This window comes from Ochotona princeps, chromosome 16 (genome assembly GCF_030435755.1).
Source record: "Ochotona princeps isolate mOchPri1 chromosome 16, mOchPri1.hap1, whole genome shotgun sequence".
NCBI lineage: Eukaryota > Metazoa > Chordata > Mammalia > Lagomorpha > Ochotonidae > Ochotona > Ochotona princeps.
The window spans coordinates 11,391,143-11,404,321 of NC_080847.1; the positions used below are offsets into that span (position 1 = coordinate 11,391,143).

The 13,179-nt window shown below is 36.2% G+C and overlaps 1 long non-coding RNA gene across 2 annotated transcripts in view; it reads right to left on the reverse strand.

Moving 5' to 3' along the window:
• Nucleotides 1-13,179, reverse strand: part of LOC131482238 (uncharacterized) — a 202,138-nt gene that overhangs the window by 135,266 nt on the left and 53,693 nt on the right. For both annotated transcript variants that reach the window (XR_009246828.1, XR_009246829.1), the window contains exon 2: nucleotides 4,168-4,279. This is a non-coding gene — a long non-coding RNA (uncharacterized LOC131482238). The remainder of the gene's footprint in view (nucleotides 1-4,167; nucleotides 4,280-13,179) is intronic.

Here is a 13,179-nt window from a genome sequence, read left to right on the forward strand (position 1 = left end):
CCTGCATCATACTAAATGGGGAAAGACTGGAAGCTTTTCCATTAAGATCTAGAACTAGACAAGGATGTCCATTTTCACACTGCTATTCAGTATAGTGTTGGAAGTCCTTGCCAGAGTTATTAGGCAAGAAAAAAATTTTAAAGGAATTCAAATTGGAAAAGAGGAATTAAAATTATCCCTGTTTGCAGATGACACGATTCTCTTACACAAAAGAACCGAAAGACTCAGTAAAAAGACTACTGGAACTCATAAGAGACTTGGGCAGGGTAGCAGGTTACAAAATTAACACAAATGGATGGTGCTGGTATACACAAATAACTTCATAGCTGAGAAAGAAAGTGCAAGTACAGTCCCCTTTAAAACAGTGGAGAGGAATTTTAAATACCTTGGAATTCAGTTAACCAAATATGTGGAAGACCTGTATGATGAAAACTATGAAACATTAAAAAAAAAGAGCAATAGAAAAAGACACTAAAAAATGCAGACATTACCATGTTCCTGGATTGGCAGGATCAACATCATCAAAATGTCCATATTATCAAAAGCAATATACAGATGCAACACAGTCCCAATCAAAACATCAACAACATTTTTCTCAGAAATGGAAAAGAGGATACAAAAGTTCATCTGGAAACATAAGAGGCCATGAACAGCCAAAGCAATCTTGAAGAATAAAACTCAAGCTAGAGGAATCACAATTCCAGACCTCAAGACATACTACACGGCAGAGGACATCAAAACAGTCTGCTTCTAGTACTGAAACAGAAAAGATCAATGGAACAGCAATAGAAACACCAGAAGGGAACACACATATGTATAGCCAAATAATCTTTCACAAGAAAACCGAAAAGAATCCAGAGAAAAAGCCTGGTCTCTTAAATAAATGCTGTCAGGACAACTGGATAGCAACCTGCAGAGGTAAGAAGCAAGAACCTCCCTCCAAACACCACCTGTCACCTTATATAAACATCAGCTCTAAGTGGATCAAGGATCTAAATCAGCACCCAGAAACCTTCAAACTATTAGAGAAAAACACAGGAAGCACTCTACGACATGTGGGAACTGGGAAAGACTTTTTAGAGAAGTCACCAAAAGCACAGGCAGCCAAAGCCAAAAATAAACCATTGGGACTACATCAAACTGGAAAGCTTCTGCAGAGCAAAGGAAATGATCAACAAAGAGACAACCAACATAATGGGAGAAAATATTTGCACATTATACACCTGAGAGGGACTAATATCCAGGATTTACAAAAAGCTTCAGAAACTCAATGGCAGCAAAACAAACAACACTGTGAAGAAATGGGTGAAGGAGGGCCCAGCGAGACAGCCTAGTGACTAAAGTCCTTAGCTTGCATGCACCAGGATCCCATGTGGGCACCAGTTCATAACCCAGCTGCTCCAGTTCCCTTCCAGCTCCCTGTTTGTGGCCTGGAAAAGCAGCAGGGGACAGCCTAAAGCACCTGCATGGGAAACCCAGATGAGGCTCCCGGTTCCTGGCTCCTAGTTTTGGATAGGCTCAGCTTCGGCCATTGTGGTCCCTTGGGGAATAAACCAGCGGATGGAAGATCTTTCTCTATGTCTCTCCTTCGCTCTGTAAATCTGACTTTCTAAATTAAAAACAAAAATCTTCTAAAAATGGGGAAGGAAATGAACAGACATTTTTCAAAAGAACAAATGCAAACAGCTAATAGACATACATAAAAAATGCTCATTTTCCTTAGTCATCAAGGAAATACAAATGAAAACCACATTGAAGTTCCACTTAACTCCAGTGAGACTGGCCTACCTTCAGAACTCTACTAACAACACCTGCTGGTGTAACTGTGGAGAGAAAGGTACCCTCCTTTACTGCTAGTGGGAGTGTAGGCTAGTACAACAACTATGGAAGTCAATATGAAGAGTGCTAAGAGAACTGAAAATTGATCTGCCATATGACCCAGCTAGCCCACTGCTGGGAATATATCCAAAGAAATTGAAATCCACATATAAGAAAGGGATCTATAATCCAATCTTTACAACAGCACAATCTACAATAGCAAAAACATGGAAGCAACCCAGATGCCCATCCGAAGAGGAGTGGTTAAAGAAACTGTGGTACATCTACTCCATAGAATACGACTCAGCCATTAAAAAGAATGAAATTCTACCATTTGCAACCAAATGGTCCCAACTAGAGACTATTATACTGAGTGAAATAAATTAATCCCCAAAAGACAAACATCATATATTTAAGGCAACCTCCTTGTAAACTACAAGATCAATATCTCTTTCAATATTGTTTTTGCTACATTTCAAGGGGTTTGATATTTTTGTTTTCATTTTCATTTCTTCAAAATAGTTATTTTTCTCTTATTAAATTCTTCACTGACTCATAGGTCATACAGTAGCATCATTTTCTCAGAGAAGGTTTTTTATTTTCCTTTTTATTTCTTCAGCAACACATTGGTCATTCAGTAGCATTTTATTTAACTTCATGGCATTGTAAATTTCATATTTTTACTACTGTTGCTGATTTTGTTTTGTGGCTTTTCATTTAGCAACTGTGTAATAGAGACTATCATATCCAGATGTGAAGATACAACGCAGTATGCATCTCTACTTCCAAATCAAAGGACTCTCAATAAAACTGTTAAATATACCTTGACAATAGGATGCTGCACTCTCTGCCATTGTCCGTACCTACAATGTGAGGATACACTCAAACAGCAGAATAATGGACTTAAAACTGTTTATGAAGGAGTGTACTTCATAGAAGAGGAAATCAGTGGGAGGGAGGGGATTTGAAGAATGCGTGAGGGAAATCTCAGAGCCTATGGAACTGCATTACAAAATAATATTTTAAAAGCACTGCTTTGACTCAAACTATGTGGTAACAGCAAAACAAGTAAATTATGCATTTAATTGTATGTGTTTTATATCTTAATGATATTTCTAAAAACAGGTATTTTAAAAGCTGAAATTCAAATGTCCAATAGACATATGAAAAAAAGTGCAGGTTCACTAGCCAACAGAGAAATGCAAATGAAGACTACAACAAGGTTTCACCTCATACCAGTTAGAATGGCTGTCCTCTGAATATCAGGAACCAATAAATTTGGGAGACAATGTGGGGAAAGAGGCATGCTATTTCACTGAAGTGGCAATGTAAATTAGCACAACCATTACGGGAAGACAGTATGGAAATTCTTCAGATATCTGAAAATAGATACACCACACAACCATCTCACTCGTGGGATATACCCAAATGAAATGAAATCAGCTTCTTAGAGAGTTATCTATATCCCCATGTTTATAAACGCTCCATTCACAGTAAGATAAGGAGGTAACCCAGATGCCTATCAACTGATAACTGGATAATGAAAATGTGATACATATATACATTATGAAATACTACTCAGCCATAAAAAAGTATGAAATTTTGTGTTTCAACTAAATGGATGCTGTTATAAATCATTATGCTTAATGCCATAAGTCAGTTCCCAAAATACAAATGTCAGGTTTTCCCCGATCTGTGATAACTAATACACAGAATATAAAAATTGTAATCTGTAGGAAGGAGATTGACATTCTGGGATTTGATTATTGTATACAGCCTTTTTTACACTCTTGAGGAATATGATATTTTTTGTTCTTTTTTATTGTTACTATTTTCTACTTGCTATGTGTTGATATCTTTATCTAATAAAGTGTTATGTTTGTATCTGCAAAGTGAAATGAAAGCATGCTATTGTAAAAATTTTAAATAAAGAAGTAGGGAGGTGGGGGGATGTGGAAAGTGAGCAGAAGTGAGGGTTTTTTGGGGGGAGTATCACTAAGCTCCTAAATCTGTCTTGTGTTATACATGAAATTTATTCATTTAATATGCATAAAAGATAAAAATAAAAATGAAAAAGGGTAGAGTTATAATTTTGTTTATAAAGGATTCCAGTTCTAAGAGCTCAATGGAGACTGAAACACTTAGAATACACCTCTTTTTTAGACATAATATTTCACTAAAATCTTCCTTTTAAAAATTATTTTTATTTCTTTGAAAGTCAGAAAGACAACTATAGATGTTTCATCTAGTGTTTCACTGTCCAAATGTTTAAAATAGCCAGTCTGGGTCTCCCATGTAAATGGCAGAGACTCAAGTTCTTGAATGTGCAGGAGTGCATACAGCAAGTACCTGTGGCCTCCTGTGGTGCACACGGCAGGAAGCAGGAAGCAGGAGCTGAGCCAGGACTGCAACAGCGGATGTGGGCATCCCAGGCAGTGTGCTAACGCATCAGATGTCCAACCTATAAAAAATAGAATAAAAGTGTGGTTTTCAAAAAAATGTTTTTTAGTAGTAGACAGAAGACATCTTTCTTGGAAACCAGACGAAAATAATCTGGAGCTGTTTCAGAGGAAATTTCAGAACAAAATTCACACTTCTCCCATTCAGAGTAGCACTCTTCCTCTCAAATTTGACATCTAAAGAACCACAGAATATTGAAATGGGGACAAACAGGTTGCAAATGACAGTGAGCAACAACATAAGGAATAAATTTTAAAAACTGTGCAAATTGGATTGTTTGGTATCTGGAAGGCTATACAACAATAATATCTCAGAATCAACTTGTTAGTGAATGTAAAAATTTTTGAATTTTAATTACCTAAGTTTGATTTCTGCTTCAGTAATTAGATTTAAGGAATGTTATTTACAAGTATGACTCATGAAGTTAAAGTCTGCCTCTAATTTATGTGAACTTTCCCCCTTATCTGCATGTATTCAAGTTTTTATATTCTATTTATAATAAAACATTTATAAATATTCTCAAATGTAAACATTGCTGCTCAAGTTCTGTGAATTTGTAAGACCTGCTTTTAAATGATGGACGTAGGACTATTCTGAAGGACTATACTACTGTAACAATATAGGAGAAGTCAGTGTGTGTTTGTGGGGAAGATCTGGAGAGCGGGGAAGGAAAACCTCAGAGCCTATGGAACCGCATCACAAAATAATAAAATTTAAAAATTTTAAAAAAAGGAAGAGCTGCTTTCCTGGTTCAATGTTACTACCAAAAAGCAGGCAGTTTGCAACTCTTAAATCTTACATAACCACAATCTGTTCTATTTGAGAGGCTTACTGTTATCTAAAAAATATATTTCATCATCATATTGATAACTATACTACATTGGATTTATATTAAAATTTTTTTATCATTTGTCTCAAAAACATTTAATATAATTAAGGATAAACTGGAATAAAATTGTGGTTTTAAAACTTTTAAAATTTTTTATTATTATTATTATTATTATTATTATTGGAAATGTAGAGTTACATTAACAGAAGGAGAGACAGAGAGATCTTCCACATACTGGTTCACCCCTCAAATGGCCACATTGGCCAGACTTGAGCTGATCAAAAGCCAGAAGTTTCTTCTGGATGTTCTATGTGGGTACAGGGGCTCAAGGCCTTGGACCATTCTCTGTTGCTTTCCCAGGCAAGGAGCTGGATGGGAAGTGGAGCACCTGGGACTTGAATATGTAAATATAAGATGCTAGCATTATAATCACAGGATTAGCTTGCAACACCACCATGTCGGCCCCAAATTAGTTTTTACATTTGGACAAAAAAATTTTTTAAAAAGATTTGTTTATATTGGAAAGGCGGATTTACAGAGAGAAGGAGAAATATAGAGAGAAAGATCTTTCATTTGCTTGTTTACTCCCCATATGTCTGCAATGGCCGGAGCTGAGCCAATCCGAAGCCAGGAGCCAGGAGCTTTTTTCCTGGTCTCCCACATGGGTGCAGGGTCGCAAGGCTTTGTGCCATCCTCTATTGTTTGCCCAGGCCACAAGCAGGGAACTGGAAGGGAACTGGAGCAGCAGAACACGAACTGATGTACATGGAATCCCAGTGCTTGCAGGTGGAAAGTCAGCCAATTAAAATAATTTTTGAAAACTCAGTAAGGCAAAATAATCTGTCCAACTCCCCCATTTGACAGATACCTCTTTAAACCAAATTGCCTCTCTTTACACTCCCATCAGATGTTCTTCCTAGTAGCTCTTTCCACAGCTATCAACCGTTTTAAGGGCAGGTACACTTCTTTTTTTTTTTTTTTTCTATTCACTGCATTAGAATATCTTCAGGGACTTCTTTATTACATCATTTCTCTCTTAAAATACTTAAAAATCATTATTATTGGAATTCTCAGACTTTCTATTGGTTTACCTTACCTGTCAACTTCAGTGGGTCATATGGTGTGCAGGTATTTGGTCAAATACTGACCCTTCATGAAGGTATTTTTGTAGAAGATTTGCATCTAAAACCACAGACTGAATATAGCAGGTACTGTTGGGTGGGTCCTGGACAGAGCAAAAGGCTGACGTTTCTCAGTTTAAGTCCTTCAAGTTATGCCATCATTTCTTGCTACTTTCTGTAGCAACTTTTTTTAAAAAAGATTTATTTATTTTTATTGGAAAGTCAAAAGATTTACAGAGAAAAGAAGAGACACAGAGAAAGATCTTCAGTTTGCTGATTCACTTCCCAAATGGCTGCAATAGCCAGAAGCTGATTTGTTCCGAAGCCAGGAGCCAGGAATTTCCTCCAGGTCTCTCCTCCCACGTGGGTGCAGAGGCCAAGGCTTTGGGCCATCCTCTACTACTTTCCCAGGCCACTGGGAGGGAATTGGATGCCAGGGCACAAACCGGTGTCCACATGGGATCCCCAGTGCATGTAATGCGAGGATTTAGCCAATCAGCCATTGCACCAAGCCCCACAGCAACTCCTAAACTTTGAAATTGAAGTGGGACATTGGTTATATAGATTTTAATTTATTAGGCTTCATAATAACATGATAAATATATTTATCTCCTATCTGTTCTGTTCTTTCCCAAGAGCCTTAAGTAACATACAGTCTATTTCAAATATGTAATCTCATTTTACCAGCTCATTTTTGTTAGACTTCAACAGACTCTGTGTTCCCTGAGACAAATGTATTTGTTACCTTCCATCCAGTTTCTACCCCAATGCTCTAAATTACTGATAAGCTGTCATACCATCTGTGTTTGTCATACATATCTCTCACAGAGACTGTTAAGCACTTCTAATACAGGAGCCTATTATTTTCTTTCCTTCTTTCTATAGAGATAATAATAGGAACCAGTAATGCAAAATACAGTTTAAGGACTAAACTTTAAAATATATACATTTACATATATGCTGCTTACATAAATTTATTTAAACATCTTTATCTCTTAAGCTTTGGTACATGTTTGTAATGTTTATCATTTTGTTTTAACTTAAAAGAATCACATTTTGGGTTAAACTTGATTTTCATTTAAAAGTACCGTGCTTCCATATCCATTTTGATCCAAACATACTCACAGACAAATGTAAATGTAGATAATTTAAAAAATACAATTCACATAATAACATTCTAATGTTGGAATGAAGAGTGCATACTTTATATTTTTCAAACTCAGTTATATTGCTTTCCTAAAAGTAAATAGTACCTCCAGGACACCATCTGCTAAAAATCTCCAATGGATTAACCCAGAGAAGGAAGTAAATGAGTTTTTATATATTGCATAGTTGTGGTTGCAAAACTAGAGTAAAAATGTGTTTTCAATGCACTGGTGTAAGTGAGACTTCAGAGTTCAGCTACCTCATCTGATCTGATCCAAAAGGCTTGGAATATTTAAGACCATATCTCATCAATAGGGAAAAGGAGGGGTGTTTTCTTTTCTAGCATTCCTATGACTTAGAAGAAAAAAAAATAATAATCCAGGAAATTGAAGTCCAAGAGCTGGAAAATATGAATCTTGTCTTTTCGAAAGCATTCATTAAAAAAAATAATAGGCAGTTCCTTAATGATAGGACATAATATATCACAGAAAGCTCAGACCAGATACAACAGCTGGATTAGACCCAAAAATGTCAATGTATGCATCCCTACTGATGCAAAATGGTCAAATTAGTTTTTACTTTGTTGTTATCATTATTATTAATAATGTGTTATCCAAGCCTTGATCTAGTCCTGTGACTAGACCAAGGGAACCCCACCCCCACCCCTCCAGGGACTCCATTCCACAGACTAATAGATTTCACTGTCAGAAAACATTTCCGGGATTCAGTCTTAAATTTCCGTGACTTAATTTTCATCCCATTACTTAACTTATAAATCCTTATTCTACCTTAAAAATGACTTAAATCCTATGATGCTTACGTCTATCAAATGCTTTTGAGATGTTTCATAACTACACTGCGTCAGAGAATGGCAAACAATGCACATTTTATCGTTTTATTTAATTTTTTCCTACAGGTGAAGGGTTGAAGCCCATTACACATTTATTTTTCAGTCTGCACTACAGTGAATCTGCTTATTTGAGGTATGTGTGTGCTCCAAATTGGTATTTTTGCTGTAATCTCAGCAGTGCTATGGAAATAATTTTTATGTTCCAGTGGCACGAAATGAGCCTTTTGCATATACAGACTAAAATCTCATTGACTGATTTCACTGCCATATTGCATTACAAGAACATATATAATTTGCTACCACTATCATCTTAAACAAAGTCTCTTGGCATTACTTCTTTCCAAGCACTGTGTATCCTGCCAACCGAATGGCTGTGTTTCTGATTCCTTTTCCCCAGATGTATTAGCTACATTTTTCCAGGTTGAATCACATTTCATTTCCTCCCCATATTTCTAACTACTTTAGGTCCCTTTTATCTGTTCTTACTGGCTTTGTCAACACCATTCAATTTAGCATCATCTGTAAATTTAATTAACATGATGTGTATCCTCTCTTATAAGCCATTAATGAAGTTTCTCTACAATTATTTATCTTTTTTAAAAACTAATGCTGTTAAATGTTTTTAGCCTTGCTATATTCCTTAAAATGTACCTCTTTTTTGTCACTGAATACTTGTTTCATTATTTTAGGAGTGGCTGATGACAGACAAGCAACAGAATCATATTCAAGATCACTATTTTCCTTTTTTTGAATACTAGTGCTAAAGTACCTTTATGATTGCTACCATGAATAAAAGCCTTTATTGACAATGTTCAACCCTTCTGCAATTGCTGCCTTTTTTTTTTTTTTTTGATAAATGTTCTCAAACATCAAGGGGCCTTCCAACAAAATCCTCACATCCCTGATGTAAAATACCCAGATTTCATACTCCAAATTTTATGTGGTGAATTGATTCCAATTTATAATGTTATGCTACATTATATCAAATAAGTAAACATTTATTTAGAATTGTTCTATTTTAAGTATTTTGACATTAGAAACTTGAACTAAGATCAATATGTTAAAATGAAATGAACAAGAACTATCTTGTACTTCTTTCATTTATATGACTGTAATACCTTAAACATTCATTGGTTATTTACATACTTTTATTAATATTAATTTAAAATGTTTAATTTGCAAAGACAAATGTTCAAACCCTCTAAGAGGGTATTTTGAATTACAGTTTCATACATAACATTCATGCATCAACCATTTGGATTTTTTAAAGAGACAGGGCCCGGCGCCGTGGCCTAGCGGCTAAAGTCCTCGCCTTGAACTCCTGGGATTCCATATGAGCGCCGGTTCTAATCTCGGCAGCTCCACTTCCCATCCAGCTCCCTGCTTGTGGCCTGGGAAAGCAGTCGAGGACGGCCCAAAGCCTTGGGACCCTGCACCCGCGTGGGAGACCCACAAGAGGTTCCTGGTTCCTGGCTTCGGATCAGCGCGCACCGGCCATTGTGGCTCACTTGGGGAGTGAATCATCGGATGGAAGATCTTCCTCTCTGTCTCTCCTCCTCTCACATATCTGACTTTGAGATAAAAATTTTTTTAAAATCTTTAAAAATAAATAAATAAATAAATAAATAAATAAATAAAGATAATTATAGGACTGCAACAGCTCCTGTTTACAATTTTCTAGTTAATTTATGCCTCTTTCTCTTCCTGCCCATCTATTGACTTGCTAAGATAGATTTTTTTCAAATATATTTACCCATGTGTTTTAGTTATGAATTCTGTTCCCTTACCTAAATCCCTAGTGTTATGCTTACACGTCATTGTATGTTCTCACTTTTCAAAAATAATTTAATTTATTGAGAATCAGGGACAGGGGGAGATACGGAGACAGAGAGAGAGAGAGAGAAAGAAAGAGAGAGAGAGAGAGCGCTCCAATACGCTGGTTTACTTCCTAGACGGTCTCCAGGGCTTTCACACGCGAGCAGCTGGACTCACGTGCTGGAGTCAGGAAGCAAGCATCAGCACTCTGATATAGAATACAGATATCTTAATTTTTAATTAAAAAATTCACCCCTTACATAGCTTCTTATTCTGTTTTTTGAATTTTTATGAATGTTTGCATATTTTGAAATTGCTTATTGCTTCATTATGGCAAACAGATCTGACTTCACATGTTTATAAAATAATCCCTCAGCTTTTAAACCAATATGTATATTTCATTGCATTTCCCAAAAGATCAGAAAATTCACGTAGGTACCCAAATATAAGGTACATGTTTATTTCCTAATATATTTAAACTGCTTATTTTTGGTAAGTACATTTTCCACTGCATAGTTTTTGTTTCATTTCAAATTCCACATTGCATTTTTACACTCATGCGACAACTTCAATGATTTCCATTTTCTAAACCAACACTCAACTCAAATTCCATCCTTAAAGAGTAAGGATATATTACACAGTAAAAGCTGAATCTAGAGCTTTTTCATCTTTGACTAATTATCTTATAATTATTGTTTTTAAAATATTCAGCATTTAAAGTATTCAGCTGTATAGAGAATGATGTTCAACTCTATGTGGCTCATAATAGGTAAAAACTGAAAATAAAAATGTCTAATAATTGAGGCTCTAACTAAATACATGAAGCAATAGAATGTTAGAAGCCTAATTAAAACTGCTGATTACCAATTTCACACTGTCTGTGAGAGTCTTTTTCTCTAGGAATAGTTGGGATACCAAAGTCAACCATCCTGGTATCCCAAACGGTTGAGTGACAGAATGAGGTTCTAAAAGCCAAGTATTGACATCTCAGCAGGAACAATTCTGTGGTTCCATTTATTCTTCAGTGCTCTACATTTGACTTCTTGTGAAAATACATTTTTGCCTGCCTCTGTCTGTATCCATTCTTACCATACTCACTTTTTTTTCTTTTTCGAAGATTCATTTATTTTGAAAGTCAGAGTTACAGAGGTAGAGGCAGAGAGTGAGGGACAGGGAGAGTTACAGACCAAGTTTCCATCTGCTGGTTGACTATGCGGATAGCTACAATAGTAATACTGGGCCAGGTTGAACCCAAGGATCTGGAGCCATATCTGGATCTCCCCCAGAGGTTACAAGAGCCCAAACACTTGGACCTTCCTTAGTAGCTTACCCAGGGTACTAGTTAAGGAGCTAGACTGGAAGTGGAACAGCTGGGAATCCAACAGACACCTTGATGGGATGCTGAAGTTACAAACAGTGGCTGTACTCGGTGTGCTTCAATGCCAGTCCCCTAATTGTCTTTTGAGAGTACTCTCTCAGTAAGTTACTATACAAGAAATTTCTTGAGTTCCACTTCAAGGTGACACGACCCAAAAAAGTTAGTAACAGAAGTGATCATAGAAAGCATACTTTACAGGTGAGACTGGACCACTCACTTCCTGGCTGGCTAGCATCTCATATAGGTTCCAGTTCATGTCCTGGCTTCTCCACTTCCCATCCAGCTCTCTACCTGTGTTGTGGAAAAGCAGTGGAGGATGGCCCAAGTCCCCCAAACCCTGCACCCATGTGGGAGACCTGGAGCTGGCTCCTGGGTTTGAATCAGCTCAGCAGCAGCCATTGTGGCCATTTGGAGAGTAAATCAGCAGTGGGCAATCTCTCTTTTTCTCTGTCTTTCCTTCTCTCTGTAAATCTGCCTTTTCAATTAAAAAAAAAAAGCTTTAAATATACAGAAAATTGGACTTTGAAAATTAAAATACAAGGATATTCTAATAGTTTCTAAAAACTACAGAGGTAAAAATCTACCAAAACAAGTACTGCGTAAGTATTCTGATAACTATGAATTACTGATAAAAGAATTTATATAAGACCTAAGTGAAGTAGATATATTCATTAATTTAAAAATAAATTAAATAAATATGATAATCCTCCTCAAGTTGATCTACAGATTTAAACAAATGACCACACATAATTCCGTTCACATGAAAATGTCAGAATAGATAAATCTTGAGGTACAAACTTGATCATTGCCAATGAATGAGGGTGATATTGGGTTAGAAGGTAAATGGGAGTGACTGTTAATAGATAGGTAACTTCATTTTAGGTCATGAAGATGTTCTAAAATTGACTGGCATTAGGGCATAGTAAGTTAAGTCAATGCCTGTAATGCTGATATTTTACATGGCACCAGTTTAAGACCTGGTAAATCCACTTTTGTCCAGCTCCCAGCTATTGTGCCTGGAAAAAGAAGTGGAGGATGGCTTGGCCCTTGCATCTATGAAGGAGACTCAAAAAGGCTCCAGGACTCTGGCTTCAGCCTGACACAGCTCCAGCCATTTGTGGCCATCCAGGGAATAAACCAGCAAGCAGAAGTTGTATCTGTCTGTCTATCTTTAATTCTGCCTTTCAAATAAATATATAAATAAGTAAATAAATAAAAATAAATCTTAAAATCAACTGTGGTGATGCTTGTACAACTCAGTGTATATATTAAATATCATTAAAGTTTACAATTTAAATGGTTGAATTATATGAAATGTAAATTATATCTCAATAAAGCTGCTACTAAAAATTACTATCCATTCTGCACTTGAAAAAGAAAAAAACACATTTCAAAAGTACATAATCCCATTTGACTCAGAAATGTCACTTTTATAAACCTAATAAATTAAGATTTGCACTAATGTTTAACTACAAGAAAGTTTGTTGCTGAATTCTATTAGGAAAAATAGACACAACATATATTTCCAATTATATGACTAGTCCAATAAATTATAGTCATTTATGTGAGTGCTTTGATTATGGCTAGAGATGAAGATAACACAATATAAGATTTCAAGAGCAGATCATCTTGGGCAGCATGACGAAGAAGGGCAGATGAAATTAGGAATGTCAAGAAACTACGTGACTATGGGACCAGACAGTATGTCTCCAGTGAAACCTGTGATGACATCTAGAACAACAGCAAAACATGAGAACAGGGA